The sequence below is a fragment of the Drosophila gunungcola genome, unplaced genomic scaffold, assembly GCF_025200985.1.
Source record: "Drosophila gunungcola strain Sukarami unplaced genomic scaffold, Dgunungcola_SK_2 000018F, whole genome shotgun sequence".
NCBI classification, from domain to species: Eukaryota; Metazoa; Arthropoda; class Insecta; order Diptera; family Drosophilidae; genus Drosophila; species Drosophila gunungcola.
This window is the reverse complement of record NW_026453200.1, coordinates 1070900-1083924: the sequence shown is the minus strand read 5'-3', so window position 1 is coordinate 1083924 and position 13025 is coordinate 1070900.

Genomic DNA, 13025 nt, shown 5'->3' with positions numbered 1-13025 from the left:
TTTGAAGCGTCAAGAATAAAAATAGACTCATTTACATACCGATAGACAGGTATGTATGAGCAGGGTGTGGTGTTAGCACATCATTCATTAAAAGAAAAATTGAATCACTAAGCTCTAGCACAAAAAAAATTTTATATTAACATTTTTGTGTCGCAGTATTACTTGTTCTACTTTCAGTACGTCCTTCAATGGAACAGTTTATAAATTAAACGGACATTTGAGTAGGAATAAAAGAACTTATTTTTTTTGCCCATTCTTTCCTGGATCTAGACCACTAAATAAAAGGGCAGCCATGCCGTGGGCAAACGGAGTAAAATTTCTGAACCACCGCAACCACCTTTTGCCAAGGAAGGATATTCCGCAACTTCAATATCTGGTAGCAAAGGACATCGCCCAGGATTTTCACCCAAACAGGAAGGCAAGGAATCAAGATCCAATGCTAGAGGAAATCTTTAATTTGCGAAGATGGGGCTTAAAACCTCTAAGGCCTCGTGATCAATAAAGTTGAGATTCATAGATTAACCATAAAAATTCATTTTTTTCCGTAATTCTTTACGACATTTCGAAAAAGATGTATGGTAACACGAATTGGTGTTATTATTATTTTATTAATGTATGTTTGGGTTTCACAATGAGGAGTTACAAAGCGTGCGTGCAGCTTAGCCGAGAGCCGGAAGAAGAGAGATAGAGATGTGTTTCTGAGAACATATTGATTAGAGAGATAACAATAAATATCGTAGCTAAGTTCTTAGTTTACAGATTTTCCGCTAGATGGTATTTTAACTTGGGCCGCCACAGTACTCCCTCCCCAGTGATGACGTCACGTTACGTTGAATTGTACTCGCTTGTTCTGGTCGGTTCGTGGCTGTACAGCGATCTCAGGTTGAGCATCCTACTGTGTATCGATTTTAGCTAGAAAGGTCGGTTTTATTCGATCGACGGAGACAGCTACTTCCTAGCCGTTGACATTTAATGTGAAAACTCGGTCGCTGTTGCGATAAACGACTTCAAAAGGTCCTGAATAAGGCTGTTCCAATGGTACTTTGACGGCATCGGTCCGAATAAATACATGAGAGCATTTCTTTTAGGCGGAACATTTTTTGCTTGTTGTGGTGCGCAACAGGATTATGCCTGCTTATCTTGGCACGTTAACAAGAAAGACAAGTTCTGCACCACTCAATGACGTTTTTCCTCACACATACAAATTTTTGCTTAATATGTTGCAGAGTGGATCTGCCGCTCGGATGTGAGAGGCTGTGAAAGAAAGAGAATATTTTATTGCAAAGAGCAGTGGGTACATAAGGACGAACGTAATTTGTTGATATGTCACAGTAAAGTGCGACATTGTCATCGTAGCGTATTTTTTCCAGCTGAAGCGAAGTAGTTCCTTGCAGTAAGTTGGGAGCTCAGTATCGGCTGCCTGTGCTTCCTCGATTTGCTTAGGCTGACAGAGACTGGCATGGTAATGCATCCGCGACTACGTTTTCAGATCCCTTGACATGAATGATCTCAGTCGTGAACTGCGAAATATAGCCAAGATGACGAAGTTGCCTCGGTGGCGCTTTTTCAGGCCGTTGCCTAAATGCATACACGAAAGGCTTGTGGTCTGTTTTAATGCAAAATATTCAAACCTCGAGGCAGTGCTTGAAATTCTTAATGGCTTCATAAATGGAGAGCAACTCTCTATCGTATGTGCTGTAATTTTTCTCAGTGTCGGTTAATTTTTTTGAGAAAAAAACAAGAGGCTGCCAATGACCATTGACCAGCTTTTCTAGTGCAGCTCCGATTGCGACATCAAAAGCATCACATACGAGAGCCAGTTGTGCTTTTGGAAAGGGATGAGCCAGTAGTACCGCATCCATGACGCTTTGTTTACAAGAATCGTAAGAGGCAACTCGTTCTGGTGTCCATTCGATCGGTCTTGACGTTCCTAAGAAGTTCTGAAAGAGGAGCCTGGATGTGTGACGAACGAGGCAGGCATCTCCGATAATAATTTATTATGCCGAGTAAACTTCCTAGTTCGTTAATTGTAAAAGGCCTCGTATAGTTTTTTATTGCCTCTACCCGATTACTAGGAGGTTTGATTCCGTGCTCGTTAATGGTATAGCTTAGAAAATGCACCTCTATCTGGGCCAATTGACACTTGCTTAGGTTAATGCAAGGTCCGTGGATACGAAGGATCTCCATAACGGTACGCAGATGTTTTTCGTGTTCCTCAAGGAACTGGACATTATCAGGATACCGTCAATGTAACAATAAACGAAATCGATGCCACGGAAAATGTTATCTATAAACCTTCGGAAGGTCTGTGTAGCGTTTTTAAGGCCGAACGGCATATAGAGAAATTCAATAAGGCCAATAAGATGTCACACTCAGCCATTGGAATCTGATAATACGCTTTTACTAGGTCGAGAGTAGAAAACATCTTTTTCCCGTGGGTATGAGCAATTGGATAATGGTCAGGTACCGTTATCGCGTTGAGTTTGCGATAGTCCCCACAAGATCGTCAACTTCCATCTTTTTTGCTCACTTTATGTAGCGGGCTTAACCCTGGCTTTTAGAAGGACGACAAATACCCTCTTAAAGCAAGAAATTGATTACTGTCTTTGCGGTTAAAAGTTTCTCACCAGATAGACGGCGCGGGCGATCGGAGATTGGGCTTCCTGTAGTCTCAATGTAGTGTTGTATATCGTGATGGTTGCATCCCTTCTGTGCTGGAGCAGTAACGTCCACAAATTCCTGCAACAAAGTTTGGAATCTGTGTGCACCTTGAATGGTAGATACAGAGTGATGTACAGCGTTGGAAAGACAAGCTGGTGTCGATAGATTGGTGCTCGCATCGATTAGTTTTTGGCCCTTTACGTCGACGAGGAGATGAAAGTGGGACAGAAAGTCTGCACCAATTATAGCTACTTCGTGTCAGCGACGATAAAAGGCCAATTAAGGTTACGCCGTAGCCCAATGTTCAGGTCAACTGGCATGCTTCCGTAGGTGTGGATGACTGTTCCGTTTGCTGCATTTAAAACAAGGTCGGTTTGGTTTGTGTGATGCCTTGCCCGTGGGCGGGGAACAAAAGAATCCAGAGCCCGATAAGGAATCTGTGGTGGGAGTTGCGCTCGGTAATGTAAAGGCGGACTTTAGATAAGATTACTGACTGGACGAGCTTTTCGCTGGCGTTGGTTGTACTGCAACCCTCCAGCGATGAAGGTGACAGCGGCATTAGTTTAAAAGGTGCGCAAGAGGGCAAGGAGATTTGCACTTGCGAGCATCATTTCAAAAACGACGATAATAATAGCAATGTTCAGCTTGTGGATCGCCAGGTTGTTGTAATGGACCTTCGGAAACTGTTGCCGATTGAGAGCCTTGTTGTGAAGCGGATCGGTAAAATGATCCATGAGTTTGACTGGCTGAAAGATTACTAGATTGAATTCGTTTAATGTCACCTTGCATCGTATCAACCTTTTTTGTCAGCGCACGCAGAGAGTTTGCGATGTCCTTGATCGATTCCGGACGAGCAACCGCATTCACCGAAGCGTTTCCGGCTACGTCATCTGCAGAGATGGCGAACGTGTTGGAAGATCCGATGGTTTCAAGCATTTTGTCTGCCACTTTGGCCAGTTTTTCAATGTCGGTCTCTTCCCAGACGGTTAGAATCGGACGAATATTCTGAGGCATTTCAGAAGAAACAATGTACGGATTATTGGTTCGCTGCTGGATTCCGGTGCCAGCCGACGCATGTGAGCTAGAATTTGGGAGGGCTTCAGGCCAGAAGATCCTCCACCTTGCAGTAAACGCCGTAGTTTTGATTCTGCTGACTCTGCAAATTTGTCGAGCAAGCGAGCCTTCAGCGTGTCAAGCTTGTTTGCGACTGGAGAATGCGTGACTTAATCCTCAACGTCTTAAGCGACCTCCGTATCCAAGTTAACGGTTATGTGATCAAATTTGTCGTCGTCATTGTTAACGCCGTGCAAACGAAATGAGCGTTCCACCTGGGCAAACCATAGTTGAGTGTTGCTGCTAGTGAACTTTGGCAGGTGGACTGTTGCCCGTGCCATTGGTCCAGTGTTCACCGCTTGTCCTGCAGTAGAATTCATTCGTAAAGCCTCCACCTGAGCTTGAAGCTCTCGAATCCTGGTATGCAGTTGTGTCATGTGTCTCAGTTGCAAAATGTTTGCATGTGTAAGCCCTCAGTACGTGGGCAAATTTTTAATTTTGCGACAGTTTGGCTCAATTAAAAAGATTGTTGTCATATACTTAGCTGAAATCTACTATCGTGGTCACCACTATGGTAACACGAATTGGTGTTACTATTATTTTATTAATGTATGTTTGGGTTTCACAATGAGGAGTTACAAAGCGTGCGTGCAGCTTAGCCGAGAGCCGGAAGAAGAGAGATAGAGATGTGTTTCTTAGAACATATCGATCAGAAAGATAACAATAAATATCGTAGCTAAGTTCTTAGTTTACAGATTTTCCGCTAGATGGTATTTTAACTTGGGCCGCCACAGTACTCCCTCCCCAGTTATGACGTCACGTTACGTTGAATTGTACTCGCTTGTTCTGGTCGGTTCGTGGTTGTAACTCGATCTCAGGTTGAGCATCCTACTGTGTATCGATTTTAGCTAGAAAGGTCGATTTTATTCGATCGACGGAGACAGCTACTTCCTTGCCGTTGACATTTAATGTGAAAACTCGGTCGCTGTTGCGATAAACGACTTCAAAAGGTCCTGATTAAGGCTGTTCCAATGGTAGTTTGACGGCATCGGTCCGAATAAATACATGAGAGCATTTCTTTTTGGCGGAACATTTTTTGCTTGTTGTGGTGCGCAACAGGATTATGCCTGCTTATCTTGGCACGTTAACAAGAAAGACAAGTTCTGCACCACTCAATGACGTTTTTTCTCACACATACAAATTTTTGCTTAATATGTTGCAGAGTGGATCTGCCGCTCGGATGTGAGAGGCTGTGAAAGAAAGAGAATATTTTATTGCAAAGAGCAGTGGGTACATAAGGACGAACGTAATTTGTTGATATGTCACAGTAAAGTGCGACATTGTCATCGTAGCGTATTTTTTCCAGCTGAAGCGAAGTAGTTCCTTGCAGTAAGTTGGGAGCTCAGTATCGGCTGCCTGTGCTTCCTCGATTTGCTTAGGCTGACAGAGACTGGCATGGTAATGCATCCGCGACTACGTTTTCAGATCCCTTGACATGAATGATCTCAGTCGTGAACTGCGAAATATAGCCAAGATGACGAAGTTGCCTCGGTGGCGCTTTTTCAGGCCGTTGCCTAAATGCATACACGAAAGGCTTGTGGTCTGTTTTAATGCAAAATATTCAAACCTCGAGGCAGTGCTTGAAATTCTTAATGGCTTCATAAATGGAGAGCAACTCTCTATCGTATGTGCTGTAATTTTTCTCAGTGTCGGTTAATTTTTTTGAGAAAAAAACAAGAGGCTGCCAATGACCATTGACCAGCTTTTCTAGTGCAGCTCCGATTGCGACATCAAAAGCATCACATACGAGAGCCAGTTGTGCTTTTGGAAAGGGATGAGCCAGTAGTACCGCATCCATGACGCTTTGTTTACAAGAATCGTAAGAGGCAACTCGTTCTGGTGTCCATTCGATCGGTCTTGACGTTCCTAAGAAGTTCTGAAAGAGGAGCCTGGATGTGTGACGAACGAGGCAGGCATCTCCGATAATAATTTATTATGCCGAGTAAACTTCCTAGTTCGTTGATTGTAAAAGGCCTCGTATAGTTTTTTATTGCCTCTACCCGATTACTTGATTCCGTGCTCGTTAATGGTATAGCTTAGAAAATGCACCTCTATCTGGGCCAATTGACACTTGCTTAGGTTAATGCAAGGTCCGTGGATACGAAGGATCTCCATAACGGTACGCAGATGTTTTTCGTGTTCCTCAAGGAACTGGACATTATCAGGATACCGTCAATGTAACAATAAACGAAATCGATGCCACGGAAAATGTTATCTATAAACCTTCGGAAGGTCTGTGTAGCGTTTTTAAGGCCGAACGGCATATAGAGAAATTCAATAAGGCCAATAAGATGTCACACTCAGCCATTGGAATCTGATAATACGCTTTTACTAGGTCGAGAGTAGAAAACATCTTTTTCCCGTGGGTATGAGCAATTGGATAATGGTCAGGTACCGTTATCGCGTTGAGTTTGCGATAGTCCCCACAAGATCGTCAACTTCCATCTTTTTTGCTCACTTTATGTAGCGGGCTTAACCCTGGCTTTTAGAAGGACGACAAATACCCTCTTAAAGCAAGAAATTGATTACTGTCTTTGCGGTTAAAAGTTTCTCACCAGATAGACGGCGCGGGCGATCGGAGATTGGGCTTCCTGTAGTCTCAATGTAGTGTTGTGTATCGTGATGGTTGCATCCCTTCTGTGCTGGAGCAGTAACGTCCACAAATTCCTGCAACAAAGTTTGGAATCTGTGTGCACCTTGAATGGTAGATACAGAGTGATGTACAGCGTTGGAAAGACAAGCTGGTGTCGATAGATTGGTGCTCGCATCGATTAGTTTTTGGCCCTTTACGTCGACGAGGAGATGAAAGTGGGACAGAAAGTCTGCACCAATTATAGCTACTTCGTGTCAGCGACGATAAAAGGCCAATTAAGGTTACGCCGTAGCCCAATGTTCAGGTCAACTGGCATGCTTCCGTAGGTGTGGATGACTGTTCCGTTTGCTGCATTTAAAACAAGGTCGGTTTGGTTTGTGTGATGCCTTGCCCGTGGGCGGGGAACAAAAGAAACCAGAGCCCGATAAGGAATCTGTGGTGGGAGTTGCGCTCGGTAATGTAAAGGCGGACTTTAGATAAGATTACTGACTGGACGAGCTTTTCGCTGGCGTTGGTTGTACTGCAACCCTCCAGCGATGAAGGTGACAGCGGCATTAGTTTAAAAGGTGCGCAAGAGGGCAAGGAGATTTGCACTTGCGAGCATCATTTCAAAAACGATAATAATAGCAATGTTCAGCTTGTGGATCGCCAGGTTGTTGTAATGGACCTTCGGAAACTGTTGCCGATTGAGAGCCTTGTTGTGAAGCGGATCGGTAAAATGATCCACGAGTTTGACTGGCTGAAAGATTACTAGATTGAATTCGTTTAATGTCACCTTGCATCGTATCAACCTTTTTTGTCAGCGCACGCAGAGAGTTTGCGATGTCCTTGATCGATTCCGGACGAGCAACCGCATTCACCGAAGCGTTTCCGGCTACGTCATCTGCAGAGATGGCGAACGTGTTGGAAGATCCGATGGTTTCAAGCATTTTGTCTGCCACTTTGGCCAGTTTTCAATGTCGGTCTCTTCCCAGACGGTTAGAATCGGACGAATATTCTGAGGCATTTCAGAAGAAACAATGTACGGATTATTGGTTCGCTGCTGGATTCCGGTGCCAGCCGACGCATGTGAGCTAGAATTTGGGAGGGCTTCAGGCCAGAAGATCCTCCACCTTGCAGTAAACGCCGTAGTTTTGATTCTGCTGACTCTGCAAATTTGTCGAGCAAGCGAGCCTTCAGCGTGTCAAGCTTGTTTGCGACTGGAGAATGCGTGACTAAATCCTCAACGTCTAAAACGACCTCCGTATCCAAGTTAACGGTGATGTGATCAAATTTGTCGTCGTCATTGTTAACGCCGTGCAAACGAAATGAGCGTTCCACCTGGGCAAACCATAGTTGAGTGTTGCTGCTAGTGAACTTTGGCAGGTGGACTGTTGCCCGTGCCATTGGTCCAGTGTTCACCGCTTGTCCTGCAGTAGAATTCATTTGTAAAGCCTCCACCTGAGCTTGAAGCTCTCGAATCCTGGTATGCAGTTGTGTCATGTGTCTCAGTTGCAAAATGTTTGCATGTGTAAGCCCTCAGTACGTGGACAAATTTTTAATTTTGCGACAGTTTGGCTCAATTAAAAAGATTGTTGTCATATACTTAGCTGAAATCTACTATCGTGGTCACCACTATGGTAACACGAATTGGTGTTACTATTATTTTATTAATGTATGTTTGGGTTTCACAATGAGGAGTTACAAAGCGTGCGTGCAGCTTAGCCGAGAGCCGGAAGAAGAGAGATAGAGATGTGTTTCTTAGAACATATCGATCAGAAAGATAACAATAAATATCGTAGCTAAGTTCTTAGTTTACAGATTTTCCGCTAGATGGTATATGAACTTGGGCCGCCACAGATGATTTCGCGAAAACGCCTCTGTGGTTGAGGAATTAGAAATTCAGCCGGCTCGGCGGTATAAGTGGCAAAATTCTCAGTACCGGCTTTTGAAATTTTTGCAATAATTTTCTTAGAGCATATTGATTAAGACAATAAAAAATCGGTTTTTTAAAAAGTCTAGAGGTACTTCCTTTGTTAAAAACATGTGGTATAAAGAATATTGAGGTATTTGAGTAAGGGCAAAACAATCTATCAGTTATTCGAAACAACTTCAAAAGCATTTCGTCTCCCGTTTTGAATTCTTCGACTACATAGCTTAATAGCTTAAAATCAAGCTTTAAATTCTAAAAATTTTTAATCTTATGCTACTAATAAGAAACCGTTGAGGTGTCTGTAATTTCGGACGGTCAGCTTTTTTCAATAATACGCTTACATTTTATACCCGTTACTTCTAGAGTAAGCGGGTAAATTATTTTATTTATTTTCTTACAGCAAGCAACTTGATTATATGTATGTATAAGAAAAAGCAAACTTGAAACCTCCTTTAAAAATCCTTGTCCAACTAGGAAGAAATCTTATTACAAAATTCTAAAGTCCATAATACAAAATTGGTCCAATATGTGAAAAACATTAAAAAACATGAATAATTGTGAAGCTTTTTAAAGACTTTAAAATTTTTTTTACGAAACTACAGCAGTTTACCTTCCGTACCGGGACTGAAATTATTAAAAAGGCAGTGCTGAACCGATTTTGAAATTTTTTTTATTGGTAACACTGTTCTGCATTTCGAAGTGAAGTTTGTGCGTGATCTGCCAATATGTTCTAGTTGCTTGCCGAATTTCCATCCACCTGTCTCATCGACATTAACATCAATGCAGTGAGGAAATTTATTATTGAAAATCATCATGGCAGCTTAAGGGACCTTACCAGTGTAAATTTTTTTAAAATCAATTTAAATCAATCGACCGTTTACAATTTCAAAAACCGTTCAAATTTCGTGCCTAAAATAGTTTTTGAATGGCATCGCTCTAAAGAGCGACCGTCCGCAGGCACCTAAAACTAGTTATTTCGTAATATTTTTGTAAAAAAAAATCTTCGGATAAAATGAAATGATATATTATTATGTGCAAAAAGTTTCAAAACTTTCTTAAAAAAAAATTTAATGATTGCCTATTTTTTCGGGGGTACACTGGTAAGGCCTCTTAAGAGAGATAGCACAAGTTCTGAACATCTCTCATAACAAAAAGAAAAAAACCAAAATCGGTTCAGCACAGACTTTTTAATAAATCCAGTCCCGGTACTTTTTGACAAAAGGTATCTAATTTCCACCAGAAAACAATTTTTGGAAGAAATTTAATTATAAAGTGTATCTCAAAAAATTTAAATGCACATCTCCTTAAAATCCGTCTTATAATGAAATCAATAAGACCTATCTTTACTTAACCAGTCCGTTTCAAACGTAAGCAATTTTATAAAAAAGTTAAATTCCCCGTCTATTAGATGCCCGTTACTCAGCTAACAAATATTAAACAAAATATTCCCCCACAAAGCTATCAGAGCTTTTAGAAGCTAAAAGCGTGCAGTTGCCCCACCCTCCGCTAACAGTTCTTTCGTTCTGTCTCTCTACATCGGCAGAGCGGCGACTGATATTATAACACCTTCTACAATCAAAGTTCAAAGTACAACCAGCAATCAATTCAGTAAAGTGCAACATTTTTTTAAGTGAAACAAAATAAAAGTGTGGCAGAAAAAAATAAAAATCACTTAACAATCACTTAAAACACTTAGCAAATGGATCACCCCTGCCTACAAGGTATTCGAGCCATACGAAGTCAGCAGACGGTTTTACCAGTGTTGGAATCCTAAAAAATTGATGGGCGCGGCCTGGTCCTCGTCGGCCGCACTGGTGGTCTTCCTTAATGAGCCCACTCGCAGGTGCGTGGGAAAAAATATGTAGTATGTCTGTGTGGCTAAGGGTGGTCCTCTTCAGCCGCACTGTTGAAACGATGGTCTTCTCAGATATGCCCACTCGTTATAGTTGAATGACGGCTAGCAGCTTGTGATTGCCTTCCGGGAATGCGTTAGCACCCGTGCGTGAAGGTAGGCGGCTGGAAACTGCTACTTGGAATTGCCTCCCGTAAACGCGGGAGGAATGTGATTGTTGCTGGTCAAACTTGCTGAAGCACGCTCGGAAGTGCGGGGGGAGGAGTTAGCCTTAACTTCGTTTTTGTATGTGGAGATCGGGGATCCCTCGCCGCAGTCAGAGCCGGATTGCTATTCCTTCACAGTTGCTGATTAGGATGACTTACGTTGGGAGGTGACTGCCCCCTTCGCCTGCTGACCTAGAGACTCAGTCAGTGGAAAATAATAAAGAGATGTTTAACGGCTGTTGCCGGAGTTTTGCAGAGCTATAGAACTTGTGTTATTTATTCGTACTTCAAGCTTATAAAAATGAAATTCATAGCGGCCACGCAAATATGCAGTGCTTGCCGGCTCTGCACGAAGCTGCTGGGCCTCGGATAATCGGTCATCGCCGCCGCCCGTTTAGCTACTTAGTTAACTTATATATATTTATTTTATAAAAGGGAGCTTGACAGTAAGTCGAAAGCAACTCACTTACCCCTTTTCATTTCCATCGTCCTGGGCCGTCTTGGGCTATATGTCCCTGGGCCGTAGCAGCTGTGTATACATAGATACACCTTGGATTTTAGCCCTGGCGTAGCCAGTCCTCGACGACATTTACGTCATGCGACCCGAGGCTTGTCCACAGCCTATGGCTGCTCCAGCATCAGCGCCTTGTATGGGACGCTGAGGATTGATATCTCTACACACTGGTCTATCACCATTTTCGAGAGCAGATCTTGAGCCGCTCTGCAATGGTTCAGGTTAATCTGAAGGAACTTAACCATTCTGCTTCTTATTCATGGCCTTCCGTTACCCTGAGCACATCCAGTTTAGAATCGAATGCTCGACCTCTCTTCCTTATTGTCCTCCTCTGACTTGCTTAGGGTGCACTTGGTGTTCTTGTGCCCTGCTTCCCCGCATCTGTAGCACGCTTCCTACGTGGATTTGGCGATTCCATCCGAGAATCGGCATCTGGCGGAGGAGTTACCCATAGCCCATGCATTTATAGCATCGTCTTGGCTCGATCTTCTCCCTTCTTGCCCTTTTCCAGGATCCTCTGCGCGTGTTCTGGTCTGAGGTTGACCGTCGCCGTTAAGGTACCGCCGTAGGCCTTTCGTATCCGTGGGGCAGCCTCACCAGTACCGTTTCTGGTATGATGCAATTTCTTTGCTTGATGAGCGGTGTGCGATGTTGTAAGCGAACATTTCCGTTGGCATCAACCGATTAAAGCTTATCAATGCTTGGTGGGGATTGTTCTCAACAACAGGCATGATCGTTTGTGAGCGCTACATAATTCATCCACGATTGGTTTTGATCAAACATTTTGGCTCGCTCGTGTGTGAATGGTTCCTATGATTGGTATGTCGTACGGTACTTTTTGTATGCGATCGGCTTGTGCCACCTTGTCAGTTGTTTGTCTTTTTTCGATGGTACGTGCTGATAAAATGGATGTCGATAGACATGGCACCTTTAAGTTATTAGCCAAACGTAAAGAAAGAAATTTTATGGAATGTCTTGGCAAAAATTTGTAAGCCAGACAATACGATATTGACCGGATTATGCCGCATTTGCTCGAAAGTTTTTAAGTACACTGCAAGGCAAACATAAAATTTGAACAGACATAGCTGCTGCAAATAAACTAAGCAGACATCATTTTTAAAATGTGTCTAAGCTAGGCTATAGAAAAATGTACATCGTGTATAACGGAAGACTGTCGCCTATTTACAGCAGTGTGAATATCTGGCTTTCTTAAGCTAGTTCAATTTTTCATCAAGGTCGGGGCCACTTATGGGGAAAACGTCTTTTTGGAAGATTTGTTATCGGATCCCAAAACAATTTCTCGCTAGGTCAAAAAAGGGCTACAGAGAAAAAACTACAAGTTAAAGACGAATAATGAATATTGTTAGCAGCGGTGGAGCTTCAGCTACAATCAATGTGTCCAGTTATTTTGGAAGGTGTTAGACAAATCATTGTATGGCACTAGAGAGCTATGAAATGCAAATTTTATTATATAGATTATTATAATTATTACAAAGAACACAAAAGGGTTCGAGCAGGCCAAAATTTGAGGTACATCATGGAAAGGGGATGGTAGTTGCGGGCTGGTCAGTTAACAGTAGACTTTATGTGCCAGTCGAATTTTAATTTTGGGTCAACAAGAACTCCTAAATCGTTGACCAAATATATTCGGTCCAGTGGCATATTATGAACAGAATAGCTTATAAATGAAGGGTACTCCTGTGAAATGTCATTACGTTACATCACTAACCATACAACATATAGACTGGTCATTTCATACAACGCATTTGGACACAAAAAAACGGATTGCGGATAGTGATCAACCAAAGATCACTAAACATAACATTTAAAACAAGTGTCCTAAAAGCCCACTCCCTTTAAAAGCAATCGTCGGTAGGGTATGCAGGCACCAACCGCTCGCAAAACATCGACAAGAGCTGATTTAGTTTGAAGTTTTCTCAACCACTGAAGAGCAGTCGGTGTTTCAAGTGACACGACTGCGATATGCCCTGTTCCCATCTCAGTGGACTGATTTCTATAAATTCGAATACATACATATATGTAAAACATTTTACTGCTACCACTTATTTGAATTTGTAAACAAAAATAAAATGTATGCTGAAATATTAAAAAAATTTATTACAACATATAATATTCATATTTATATCATAACCCAATAGTAAAAACGCCCATAT